The sequence below is a fragment of the Hyperolius riggenbachi genome, chromosome 6 (assembly GCF_040937935.1).
Source record: "Hyperolius riggenbachi isolate aHypRig1 chromosome 6, aHypRig1.pri, whole genome shotgun sequence".
In the NCBI taxonomy this organism is placed as follows: Eukaryota; Metazoa; Chordata; class Amphibia; order Anura; family Hyperoliidae; genus Hyperolius; species Hyperolius riggenbachi.
The window spans coordinates 61,997,940-62,010,183 of record NC_090651.1 but is presented as its reverse complement, the minus strand read 5'-3'; the positions used below and the strand labels follow the sequence as shown (position 1 = coordinate 62,010,183).

General features: G+C 43.9%; 1 protein-coding gene across 10 annotated transcripts in view; it reads left to right on the top strand.

The window, feature by feature from the left end:
* Positions 1-12,244, top strand: part of DAB1 (DAB adaptor protein 1) — a 996,155-nt gene that overhangs the window by 285,778 nt on the left and 698,133 nt on the right. For all 10 annotated transcript variants that reach the window (XM_068239411.1, XM_068239410.1, XM_068239407.1 and 7 more), the window contains exon 2: positions 2,123-2,173. The gene's annotated coding sequence lies outside the window, so the exon portion shown is untranslated. The remainder of the gene's footprint in view (positions 1-2,122; positions 2,174-12,244) is intronic.

The following is a 12,244-nucleotide window of genomic DNA, read 5'->3' as shown; positions in this document are numbered from 1 at the left end:
TTATCCCACGTTACATATGTTATAGAAATCTACCATCCTTTTCTACAACCAGCCTTTGGTTTAATGCATCTATGCAGCGGTATCTAGAATACATTATAGTAAACACACTTTTCTACTATCACTTAGCGCTCACACCTATCATGATAGCAAGTATTTTTTCCACTATGGCCAAACGTCCCAATAGTTGCACTCCGTGTGCTCAATACAACACTTGCTATAATTTAAATGCAGGGTTAATGGGCAGCAATCAAATCATGTATCTCAAGTCTATTCAAGAAAAACAAGTCTCTTGTATGCTGGTTCGCTCCCAAATTCAGGTCGAGCTCCACCTCGTACACTTACCAATATTTTGTCAGCGCTCAACAGCTTTACCGAGACTTATTACTTCCACCACTAATGCCCATTTGGTGAACGACTCACTGAGTAGTTGTGACTACCATTACAATGGTTCACTGCGCCTGCGGGGCATTCAAGGGCCCACTCGGTCAGACCCCCTGCTGTGTTGTCAGATTCACCTTCAGCATACCATTACCTCAGAATAATAACATTGATCATAGCGCAAACATGTTTCACTAAAAATAAGGATTTATTCAAAAATTGCACTCACATCTTCCGGCTTGTTTGAACAGGCATAGAGTTTATCTTGCCTGCGGGCTCTCCCCCGCACTGTCCGGGTGACCCATCGGTAGCTTCACTGTTTCCAGACTCTCCTTCCCGCTCCACCAGCATTCCTATCCACGCTGCAAGCACCGTCCAAAGCTCCTCCCGACTAGTTTCGTCCATCACACACAATACTCCTCTCACCTGCTGGCGAGAAAAACTCTATGCCTGTTCAAACAGGTCGGAAGATGTGAGTGCAATTTTTGAATAAATCCTTATTTTTAGTGAAAAATGTTTGCGCTATGATCAATGTTATTGTTCTGAGGTAATGGCATGCTGAAGATAAATCTGACAACACAGCAGGGTGGAGGTCTGACCGAGTGGCGAGGGGAGCCCTTGAATGCCCCGCAGGCGCAGTGGACCATTGTAATGGTGGTCACGACTACTCGGTGACATTATCGTAAATGTTTGCGGTAGGGCTGGTCAATGAGATGTAAATCATTCCAAGCTAATGTCCTGCCCCCCCCCCCCCCCCCCCCCGTTAAAGCCTGATGCTTAATCCAAACCTCTCTGTGTACATTAAACCCTTCCTTCTGCCTTACCAACACCACATTTAACACCTTCCTGATGCCTAACCACAATCTCCAATCCTCCTAACCTTAACCCCTTCCTAAAGCCTAACCATATTCTCCAACCCTAACCTTAACCCCTTCCTAATGCCTAACTATAACCTCTGCCCCTAACCTTAACCCCTTCCTGATGCCTAACTATAACCTCCGCCCCTAACCTTAACCCCTTCCTGATGCCTAACTATAACCTCCGCCCCTAACCTTAACCCCTTCCTGATGCCTAACTATAACCCCCGCCCCTATCCTTAACCCCTTCCTGATGCCTAACTATAACCTCTGCCCCTAACCTTAACCCCTTCCTGATGCCTAACTATAACCTCCGCCCCTAACCTTAAAACCTTCCTTATGCCTAACTATAGCCTCCGCCCCTAACCTTAACCCCTTCCTGATGCCTTAACCTGCTTGACAAAGCATCGTTCCTAATCTACAATCATGAGTTAACAGACATGACTTTTGTTATGTCAGAAACGTGTTCACTAATGTAGCAATAAAGCCAGGAGCATTCATTGGTAATATTTCATATAAGTAAAATATATCAATAAAAATTTATTTTTAGCAGTAAAATAAAAATCAATATATAGAATATTGTATTAAACTCTATAGAATTAATTTATTGAGACAGGTACTAACAAAGCTGAAACAAATGGGGATCAGAATCCTTGTTGCTCTTAACAGCTTGTAACCAATCATGGTTTCATCTGTTGAATTGAAGCAAGGTTCCGATCGGTTGGACAAACTGGTTCAATGTTTCTTCACTTTAGTTTGCACCTGTTTTACTAAATAAGTCCATGAATATTTACATTGAATATGCATATAGTTCATTAACCAATTTAAGATGATAAAATCATTAACGACTTATACTCATTTCTCATGACTGTTTTTAATTATTGCAGGTGATGTCCCTTTGTGAATATATACTGCAAGTTGCCATTTCCAAAAATAAGGTAAGGAAAAAGATTTGCTTTTAATACTTCATAAATACCAGAATTAATTGCAGTGGGTGAGGCATGTGTGCTCTGTTACATCTGCAGATGTTTGCTGCCATAGTAGTCCTCTGACTTCATCCTCATTCAACAATTTAAGGATCAACATTTTTGGATGTGTTTAAAATAATTTGTAATGGTTGTTATAACTAAATTCTACCCTGGCAACCTTTAAAGCTGTGCTACCACATTTCTGTTACTGGAGGGAGTCACACTTTAAAGAGGAGACAGAGGGACTGTGCAACAGCGTAAAGATCACTCCGCTCCGCTAGGGGAACACCTGACTTAGCTAATACTGGGTGTACACCTGGCTATATTTGGGAAGGGGGAGGTTCCTAATTCTGGGGGAACTTCTGACTATCTACCCTTGGAGGGAGAAGCTTGCCTAATCAGCCCTTCCTCTCCAAGCATAGCCAGTTGTTCCCCACACTTGGCTTTATTTGGGGAGTGGGGACTGGCTAATAATTTGAGCTCATCTGACTATCTATACTGGGGAGGGGGGCTATCTAATACTGGGGGCACATATGACTTTACTGGGTGGGGGGTAGTCTTAATACTTGGTGAACACCTGGCTATACTTGGGGAGGGGTGCTTGCTTAATACTGGGGGAACGTTTGATTTTTACTGGCGGTTGCTGCCTAATGCTGGGGGCACATCTGACTATCTACCCTTGAGGAAGGAGGTTCGCTAATAACTTGGGCTCATCTGACTATCTATACCAGGGGTCTCAAACTCGCGGCCCGCGGGCCATTTGCGGCCCTCGATACAATATTTTGTGGCCCTTTCCGGCAAAAGCTTCCTTATAGCTCGCTTCAGTGCTCCCAAGTAATCCGCCGCATCCCTGCCGCTAAACAAGGGCTGCAGAGCCCCCAAATCGCCCGGAGGGCAATCCGCCGGCATTTCCTGGAAGGGGCAGAGCTTTCAGCTTCAGCTCTGTTCCTCCTGACGTCAATCGCTGGACGGATCGCCGCCTCTCCCTGCCCCTCTCTTTGAAGGAAGTGTGAGAGGGGCGGGCAGAGGCGGCGATGCGCCGCGATTGTGAAATTCCTTATGCGGCCCAGCCTCATTCTGACTTTGCCTCCTGCGGCCCCCCAGGTGAATTGAGTTTGAGACCCCTGATCTATACAGTGGAGGGGGGTACCTAATACTGGGGCTCATCTGACTATACTGGACAGGGAGTCTTCCTAATACTGGGGGAACATTTGTTACCTATGCTAGGATGGGCACAATTCGAGCGGTGGGGGGGGGGGGGACCTTTGGACCCTCTACCTCTGTTGCTGGAGAACCTTGTCCCGGCCATGCTGTCCATCTTATTTTTGGTGGTGGTGAATTCCTCCACCGAAACAAAGTGCACTACTCTTCAGCTGTAACCATCGCTAGTCCACATCTCCTTCCAATAAGGAAGAAATGGAGGGAGGAGAAGTGTCAAGCTGGCCTGTGCCAAATCCAAGCACCCCGTCGCTGTTAACATCGGCCCGGCATTGAAGCCACGCCGTAGCCGAATCTCAGTGCCAAATCCAAGCACCCCACTGCGGATAACCCACTACTATTGTCGCCAGCCAAGCACAAAATCCCTGTTCCAAAATCAACCGCTTCATAAAAAGCACTCACAAAAAAGCAGTTTTGGACAACAATGACAGGATATAATTAAAGCAATTACATGTCACAACAGGTTATTAGATTTCCGATGAAAAGAGGTGCTTGTCCCATTTCAGCGGCTGAAGTTACACTTTAGAAACTTTATTACGCTTGGCGACCCCAGCATTTTTATCCTTACATGTCCGCTTCTACTTTAGCGATCGTAACTTGGCAAACACAGATAAACCGTTGTGCATTGTCTGTCAGAGGCAGCAGAATGGGAACGGATTCGCTGACGGCGGTGTTCACAGCTGTTTAAACGGATGTAATCTTCCCAAAACAGTGCATTGTTTATGAGGCCCGTGGGTCCAATCTTCCGCCTGACTGGAGAGGATGCTATTAGCTGACATATTTGCGTTGGAGGACCTACGCAATATTTACATAAGTGTTTCAATGCAATGAGCCATGGTGAATTTGTTTTGTATCGAGGCTAATAACTTTTCTTTCTTTTTTTTTGTTTGTTATCCTCATAAAGTCACAAAATGGAATGAACCAAAAATGCCAGGTATAATTGGCGATAAGGCCCGCGCCGGGCTGCCAAATCTGACGTAAATCATTGGAAAGGCTTGCAGCGGAGATGGGGAACTGCATGGCCTAGCAGATGAGAATTGATGTTTAGCGATAACTGCTCATAAAAACCTTTGTTGTTCAAAATGATATGTGTTGTGGAGGGATTTCAGAGTGGCATTTATTACATACATGACCCCGCTGGGGAAAGAGGCACAAAATTCTGCATTTTTTTTTCTTTTTTTTTTTTTATGGGGTATTCAGTTTAATAGGGACATGGAGTGAGAAGGAATACAGAGATGATGCCATATTGCCGATTCGTTTTCAACATGGTGTTTCCGTAGCAGCGCTGCTTGGTGAGTCTTATCTGAGTCACGCACCTGCAATCAGCATGAGTCAGAGCGGAGTCACAACACCTCCTGGGCATTCTTGTTCTGGGTCAGCGATTCAAAGCATACTGGAGCAAGAGGCTCAACGCAGCAGTCAGAGCTACAGATTGCCCAACAAGCTTGTGATAAGCCAGGACTCCCAGGAGTGTGTAGGGAGCTGAAACGGACCAAAAGCATCCTTAAAGGGGACCTGAACCCAGAACTTCCTCTATGCTGTAAAAGATAAGCAACAGCAAGAAAGCCTTTGTTACAGCTTACAAAACTCCTGCAATAAGTCTGCAGTGTGTCTACTTCTTGCTTTCATGGAAGCAGAGAAAGGGTTAATATCCTGTGTTTAAATATTAGCCGGATCTGCCGAGGACTGCAGCATTTTTGTGCTGACACTGCAGAGAGATCAAATTACACTTGTGATTACTTGAAGATGAGGGAGAATTAGACGGAGTCTTCTCTCTAAAAACACAGGGTGTTTCTCTCTGTTTTTCTTGTGTCCTGTGCAAGAGTGCAGGTCCACTTTAATAAAAATGCTTCGTAAAACAGAATTTGCCTTTTTAAAACAGAAGGTATTTGCGATTATTCAGGTTGGAGTGAGCTCCGAGATGTCTCCCAGTGCATCACTGCTGAATATGCAAATCATAATTTGTAGTCCCTGTAAGCTAAATACACCTCCAGAGCCGCTGGAATGCAATGATGTGTCAGTTTGTTAAAATTACAGAGCCAAACTAATCCAATATGATTGTTTCCGACTGGTTGATCCTCAGTGCATGGCATGGATTAATATATCAAACCCATAGAGATATATTAATCCATGTGTGTTCAAGATTTGTCTGTAGGGGAGCTGAATAACATTAAAAATTGCGCTTACCTGAGACCATCAAAACCTTAAAGTGGATCGAAATAAACTTTTACTCCTTGCATTATTGTGTTCCTTACATATAATTTATAGGGTATTCCTCAAGCCAAATACTTTTTTTTTGTTTTAATACTCTAATTCCCTATAAACTAAACAAGCCTTGCCCACAGCTTCTCCAGAGTACCTTGGCACTCTAAGCCTTAGTAGCAAGGGCTTATGGGAGCTCAGTCTGGGCAGGAGGAGGAGGAGGTTACTAGCCAGAGATTTCAGAGGCCGAGGGAAGGAGGGAGGAGGAGAGGGAAGTGAAGTTTTCACAGGCTGAGGGCTGAAGATACAGATCAACTTGCCTGTGTGTAATGTGATAAACAGAACTTGGCTGCCCTCATTGTATCACAGGAATAAATAATCATAAACTGTTCTGTGTAAAATGTAATCCACTGCGCGCTTCCGGCCTGCAAAGATAGCCTCTAATAGTGTAAAACTGTTTCACAAATATACATCTAGATATCACAAATCAACTGTGCTTGTGCCAAAAGAGTGTCCACTCGTGAACCCACCACCTCTAGTATCACAGCGGCTCACCGAATTGAAGCCTCCCATGCACAGGTGGGAGCCTCGCTTAATATGTGGTGCACTGGGTACATCAGTAATCCACATCCATATATCAGATAAAAAGGCCTCTTTTTATTCCTCGATAAAACACAAAAAAGATTCATTGAGCAACATTCATGTTCCAGTTAAAACAATCCTGCGCTTCTCGCGCCCACATCACACTTACAAGCGCCAAGAAGTAAAATTCAGCATGTCACAGCGGCAAGGCTTAGGAATCCGTGCGCGTCCTCCGACCGGATCGTTCGCGGCATCCCGCTTAGAGCCTCTCTCCGCACTCCTCCAGCGCTTCCGTGTTGTGCGTCTGGCCTTGCCGCTGTGACATGCTGAATTTTACTTCTTGCCGCTTGTAAGTGTGATGTGGGCGCGAGAAGTGCAGGATTGTTTTAACTGGAACGTGAATGTTGCGCAATGAAATCTTTTTTTGTGTTTTATTGAGAAATAAAAAGAGGCCTTTTTATCTGATATATGGATGTGGATTACTGATGTACCCAGTGCACCACATATTAAGCGAGGCTCCCACCTGTGCATGGGAGGCTTCAATTCGGTGAGCCGCTCTGATACTAGAGGTGGTGGGGTCACGAGTGGACACTTTTTTGGCACAAGCACGGTTGATTTGTCATATCTAGATGTATATTTGTGAAACAGTAATACACTATTAGAGGCTATCTTTGCAGGCTGGAAGCGCGCAGTGGATTACATTTTACACAAAATATTTAAAGAGGATTGGACACAGCGCACTCTTTTTTTTTATAGACTGTAAGTTATTTATGTGGTGGCGCAGCATTGTTTTTTGTTTTCTGTTAATCATAAACTGTTGAAGCTGTTTGCAGCTAGATTTGCTGTGTAAACTATATAAACTTAGATAAGATATATAGACAAGTTACTTGTTATAGTTAGTTTTTCATCTCGGATCCGCTTTTGGGGCCCTTTCACACCGGGGCGGTGTGGTATTTTTACTGCACCCCACCGCCTGCTAATGGAAGTCTATGGAGACTTTCATACTTCCGCGGTACAGCGCGACGGAAATGACGTTTTCACCGCATACCCGACGCTGGTCCAAAACTATGTTACTGCTGCGATGCTGCACCAACTCGCGCCGATCTGCATCGTCCCTTAAGTCATGTTAGTCTATGGCCACGCGTGTTTCTCTAAACACGTTGGCATCGCTGCACGAGTGTGTAGAAGCGTATTTTAACAATACGCTTCCGCATATCTGAAGAAGGCAGTGACTGCAAGCCTGCATCACTTCCTGCTTGGCTGGTGGCCTGACAAGGAGCACCGTGCAATAGCTGACTGAATAGTTCCCTGAAGGCCTGTTTATGGCAGTGCGACTGACACGACGCACCACATCAATAATGCTGGTTTACAGTGTGAAACTACAAAATAAGACTATGGGATTTCAGGAAAGTCCCATTTAGGAACTGGAATACACTTGTTTCTCATCAGTTTATTTTCACTTCAGGTTTGCCTTATCCTATCTTTTAATAAGCAGGGTTATGAATCAGGGTATTTTAGACAATAAAAACCAGGCCTAAGTTATAGTGATGTGATTCTCATCCTTCCTTGAAGCAGAAAATTGAAATACACGGTTATCAGCTGAAGTTTAGGATAATTATCCTGTATGGGATGTAAACGGCCGATATTTGTCTCAGAGGCAGCGCTAATGCATCTCAAGTATATAAAGCTGGGAATTATTACTGCGTTATGATCTGTGCAAATTGTCATTTGACTGTAAAGAATTGTCTTTAGACAAAACCAAGCGTCGCTGCTTAATCAGTCATCGTTAAGCGTTTAGTTAATGGCGCAAGTGCTGCTGGAAACTCAAGGCTGGGCAGCCATAAAATAGTTGGCGTGGGTACGAAAAACGTATTATCGGTTTGAAATGTCATTAAAGCAGCAAATTGTCATGCTTTAAATTGCCACAGACTGAGTCACTGAGATGAAATGGATCAAAGGTAATCGTATTATACACCCGCCGCAGATACCGCTATTACAGACATGAACGCTTGCCGTATTTAAAAGGGTCAACTGTAGATTCAAAATTCCAATATTTACCTATTACAGTAATATTCATTTAGGATTCCAGTCCTAAGAGAAGCTTTTCCATAGATTCTCATGGCAGAGCTGACTAGCTGACTTAGTTTCTTAAAGGGAACCCGAGGTGAGAGGCATATGGAGGCTGCCATATTTATTTCCTTTTAAACAATACCACTTGCCTGGCTGTCCTGATCGTGTTATCACTTTAAACCATAGACCCTGAGCAAACATGCAGCAGATCAGGTACTCTGACGGCTCGGGTTTTACTGGATTAGTCTTATGCTGGTTCCAGGGTTTTGACTCAGACACTAATTATGCCAGAAGATCAGCATGGCTGCCAGGGAACTGGCAATGTTTACAAGGAAATAAATATGGCAGCCTTCATATACCTTTCACTTCAGGTTCCCTTTAAAACTGCCCTCCTACTCTACATGATGCATCATATAATCATCCTATTTCGGGATCCCAATTTTTTATGATATATAATTTTCATGAATAGTAATGCATTAAGTTTTGTGCAGTGTACATATCTACATTCTGCAATAAATATATTTAAAGTATCTGACTGGCTGGTCCCTGTAATTCCTTGCTGCCAGGATAGTGGTACTAGCTTCCTCAGCACAGACTAGATCACCTGACCGTGACCAGCACTGCAGATCAGCGGTCTCCGCATCCTATGGATTTCCTCCCTGCTCAGGATGTAATATACAATAAAACCCTTCCCAAACCCTCCCTAGTGTGTTTGTAAAAGTAATGTTTAACTCTTATCACCGTTCTCTGCCTGCAGAGAGAAACCATTTCTAACTGCTCTCTTATTTCACTATTTTATAGAGACACTTGCTAATGTGTGGGAAGTGTCAAATGCTTTTTTTAAACACTGAGCAGAAACAGGAAGATTTTATTTAGCTTTATATGCAGTGCTGGCCACAAAGAGGTATTCTCTCAGTAGGACAGTGAGGAGTTGGGCGGGGTCAGCTTCGTACACACAACAAAAGCTGCTACTCCTCTATGCAACTTCCTGACTACCTCATGTGTTTGATGATGGGATGAGGGAGGAGTTTGGACAGCTTTCTGTCCAAGAAAATTGAGTGACCTCAACAGAGAATGAAACTGCAAGAGACAGTTAGATAGCCAGATTTAGCACATGTAATAATGTTTTTATTTTTAACTGATTGCACGTCTTACTAAGGGGGGGGGGGGGGGGGGGGGTCAGTGTTTCTTCTCTTCTTCCTTTTCTCTTGCTCAGGGGAGTTGGTGAGGGGCAAGGGCTGCATCCTCTCAATGTTTGCTTTAAGGTGGTCACTAACGATACAATTTGAAAAACAATCATTTATAAACAATTCTTCGTATGAGATGGGTAATGATCATTTGGGACAACTAACGACCAAAACTCTCCTAACCGATCCGAACAGGTTAATGAAACTGATCCGAAAATTAGATAGATTTTATTAATCTGATTGGATTTGTTAGGAGAGTTTTGTCTATTAGTGGTCCCAGAAGATAATTTCCGATAGTTTCTTAGAAGAATCGTACATAAACGATCATTCAGCAAATTGTATCATTAGTGGCAACTATTAGGCAAAAAAGAGTCTGGAACCTGCCCTAAACCTATCATTGGAGACCAATAGCATCTTTGAGAATGCAACCTAGCCATTAATTAGAGATCAATCATACCTTAGAATGCAGCCTATCTCTTCACTAGAGACCAACCACATCATAGAGAATGAGATCTCCATTCACTAGATATCCATTCACTAGAGACCACTGACATCACTGAGAATGCAGCCTATCCATTCACTAGACACCAGTGACATCACTGAGAGTGCAGCCTATCCATTCACTAGAAACCAGTGACATCACCGAGAATGCAGCCTATCCATTCACTAGAGACCAGTGACATCACTGAGAATGCAGCCTATCCATTCACTAGAGACCAGTGACATCCTAACCATACACCAGAGACCAGAGACATCACTGAGAATGCAGCCTAACCATTCACTAGAGAACAGTGACATCACTGATAATGCAGTCTATCCATTCACTAGAGACCAGTGACATCACTGAGAGTGCAGCCTATCCATTCACTAGACATCAGTGACATCACCAAGAATGCAGCCTATCCATTCACTAGAGACCAGTGACATCACTGAGAGTGCAGCCTATCCATTCACTAGACATCAGTGACATCACCGAGAATGCAGCCTATCCATTCACTAGATACCAGTGACATCACTGAGAATGTAGCCTATCCATTCACTAGAAACCAGTGACATCCTAACCATACACCAGAGACCAGAGACATCACTGAGAATGCAGCCTAACCATTCACTAGAGAACAGTGACATCACTGATAATGCAGCCTATCCATACACCAGAGACCAGAGACATCACTGAAAATGCAGCCTAACCATTCACTAGATACCCAAGATGTCACTGAGAATGCAACCCATTCATTCTCTTGAGACCAATCATATCATAGAGAATGCAGCCTATCCATTCACTAAAGGTCAGCAGTACACACAGACTGCTCAGTTTTAGGTCAGCATTAGGCCCTGTGCTTTATTCTTGGTTCCTTAGTGGAATGTCTGCTTTTTATGCGAGCTCCTCATGATTTTGCCTCTACATACTTTCCCAGTTTGAGCTCCAATTCATTTAGCTGTTAGAATAATTCCATTAGCTCTAATACACTATGAAAAGCTTTTTGTTTTAAAGCGCGCGCAAAGCATAAAGTACATTTGTTAGCGGCAAATCTCCCTGGCAGGACTGCTTAATAAGATCTCACCATCCAGAATGGTATTCCGGAGCAATATATCTTCCAATAACGTGGTTAGTAATACATTCTTGCTGCATAGCCGAGACGTTTTAACAAGGTTAAGTGGAATGCTTTCTGTACGGGATTTCATGAAATGTAATTATACAACAGTTGCTGCACTAGCGCTGCTTCTCCAGCAGATCCAGCATGGAGGCAGAGGACTGCACTCCTAAGTTTCTGCAAATAGCAGGGGTGGGAATAAGTACCGGGAAAAATAAATATTAAAATAACTTCAGAAACTTAAAGGCAATCTAAAGAGAAAAAATAGATGCAGTTTAACTTACCTGGGGTTTCCTGCAGCCCCGTTGGGGTCGTCCTGTACCCTTGCTGTACTTCAGAGACCCTCAAAGGTGACTGGCCACGTGCCTCCTCACTGCATCTCCGGCCCCAGTAGCGCTCTGCACATGCACAGTATGGGGAAATCGCTACTGCGCAATCAGGGTGCGCGCAGCTCGAGGCCGTGCATGCAAAGTAGCCGCCGACTGGACGCAACCAGCCAGCTTTAAGGGGCTCGCTGTTGGCTCTTGGAAGGATGGCGCGGGCACAGGATGACTCTAGGGGGCTGCAAGAAGCCCCAGATAAGTTAAACTACTTTTTTTCCACTTAAATAACCCTTTAAAGTGAATCTAAAGGGGAAAAAACCTTAAAATATATACTTATCTAGATGGTCTATAAGCTCCTCAGACACCTCCAGGCTTTTTCTTGCATGTTGCCTCCCCTCTGTCTTGCCGCTGTGGCCCCCTGTTCATAGCTGTGACTAAAGGTGCGTACACACATGCGACTATAGTCGTTTGTAACGATCGTTCCCCGATCTTTACCAACGACGATCGTTACAAAAAACGAACCAACGACTATTAAGGCAAACGACGAACGAGGCAAATCGCTACAAAACAAAGTTCTGTCTTGGCGGATTTTTACCACCGACGATCGTTAGCAAAAGTGGTACATCGTTGGAAACGATCGTTCGTACCAGGCTGGACATGCGTACTTCACTTTTTCTCCAAGGAACTTTACAATTTTATGCGCAGGCGCATTAAGTGCTTTTACGTGGTGTAACGTTCGTTCTAACGATGTGATCGTTACACACTTTATAGAACTAACTTTACTTCGGTCGTTCTTTCGTCAATTAAAAGTTCGTTCGTCGTCCTCAACGAACGATCGTTGTCGCATGTGTGTACGTAGCATAA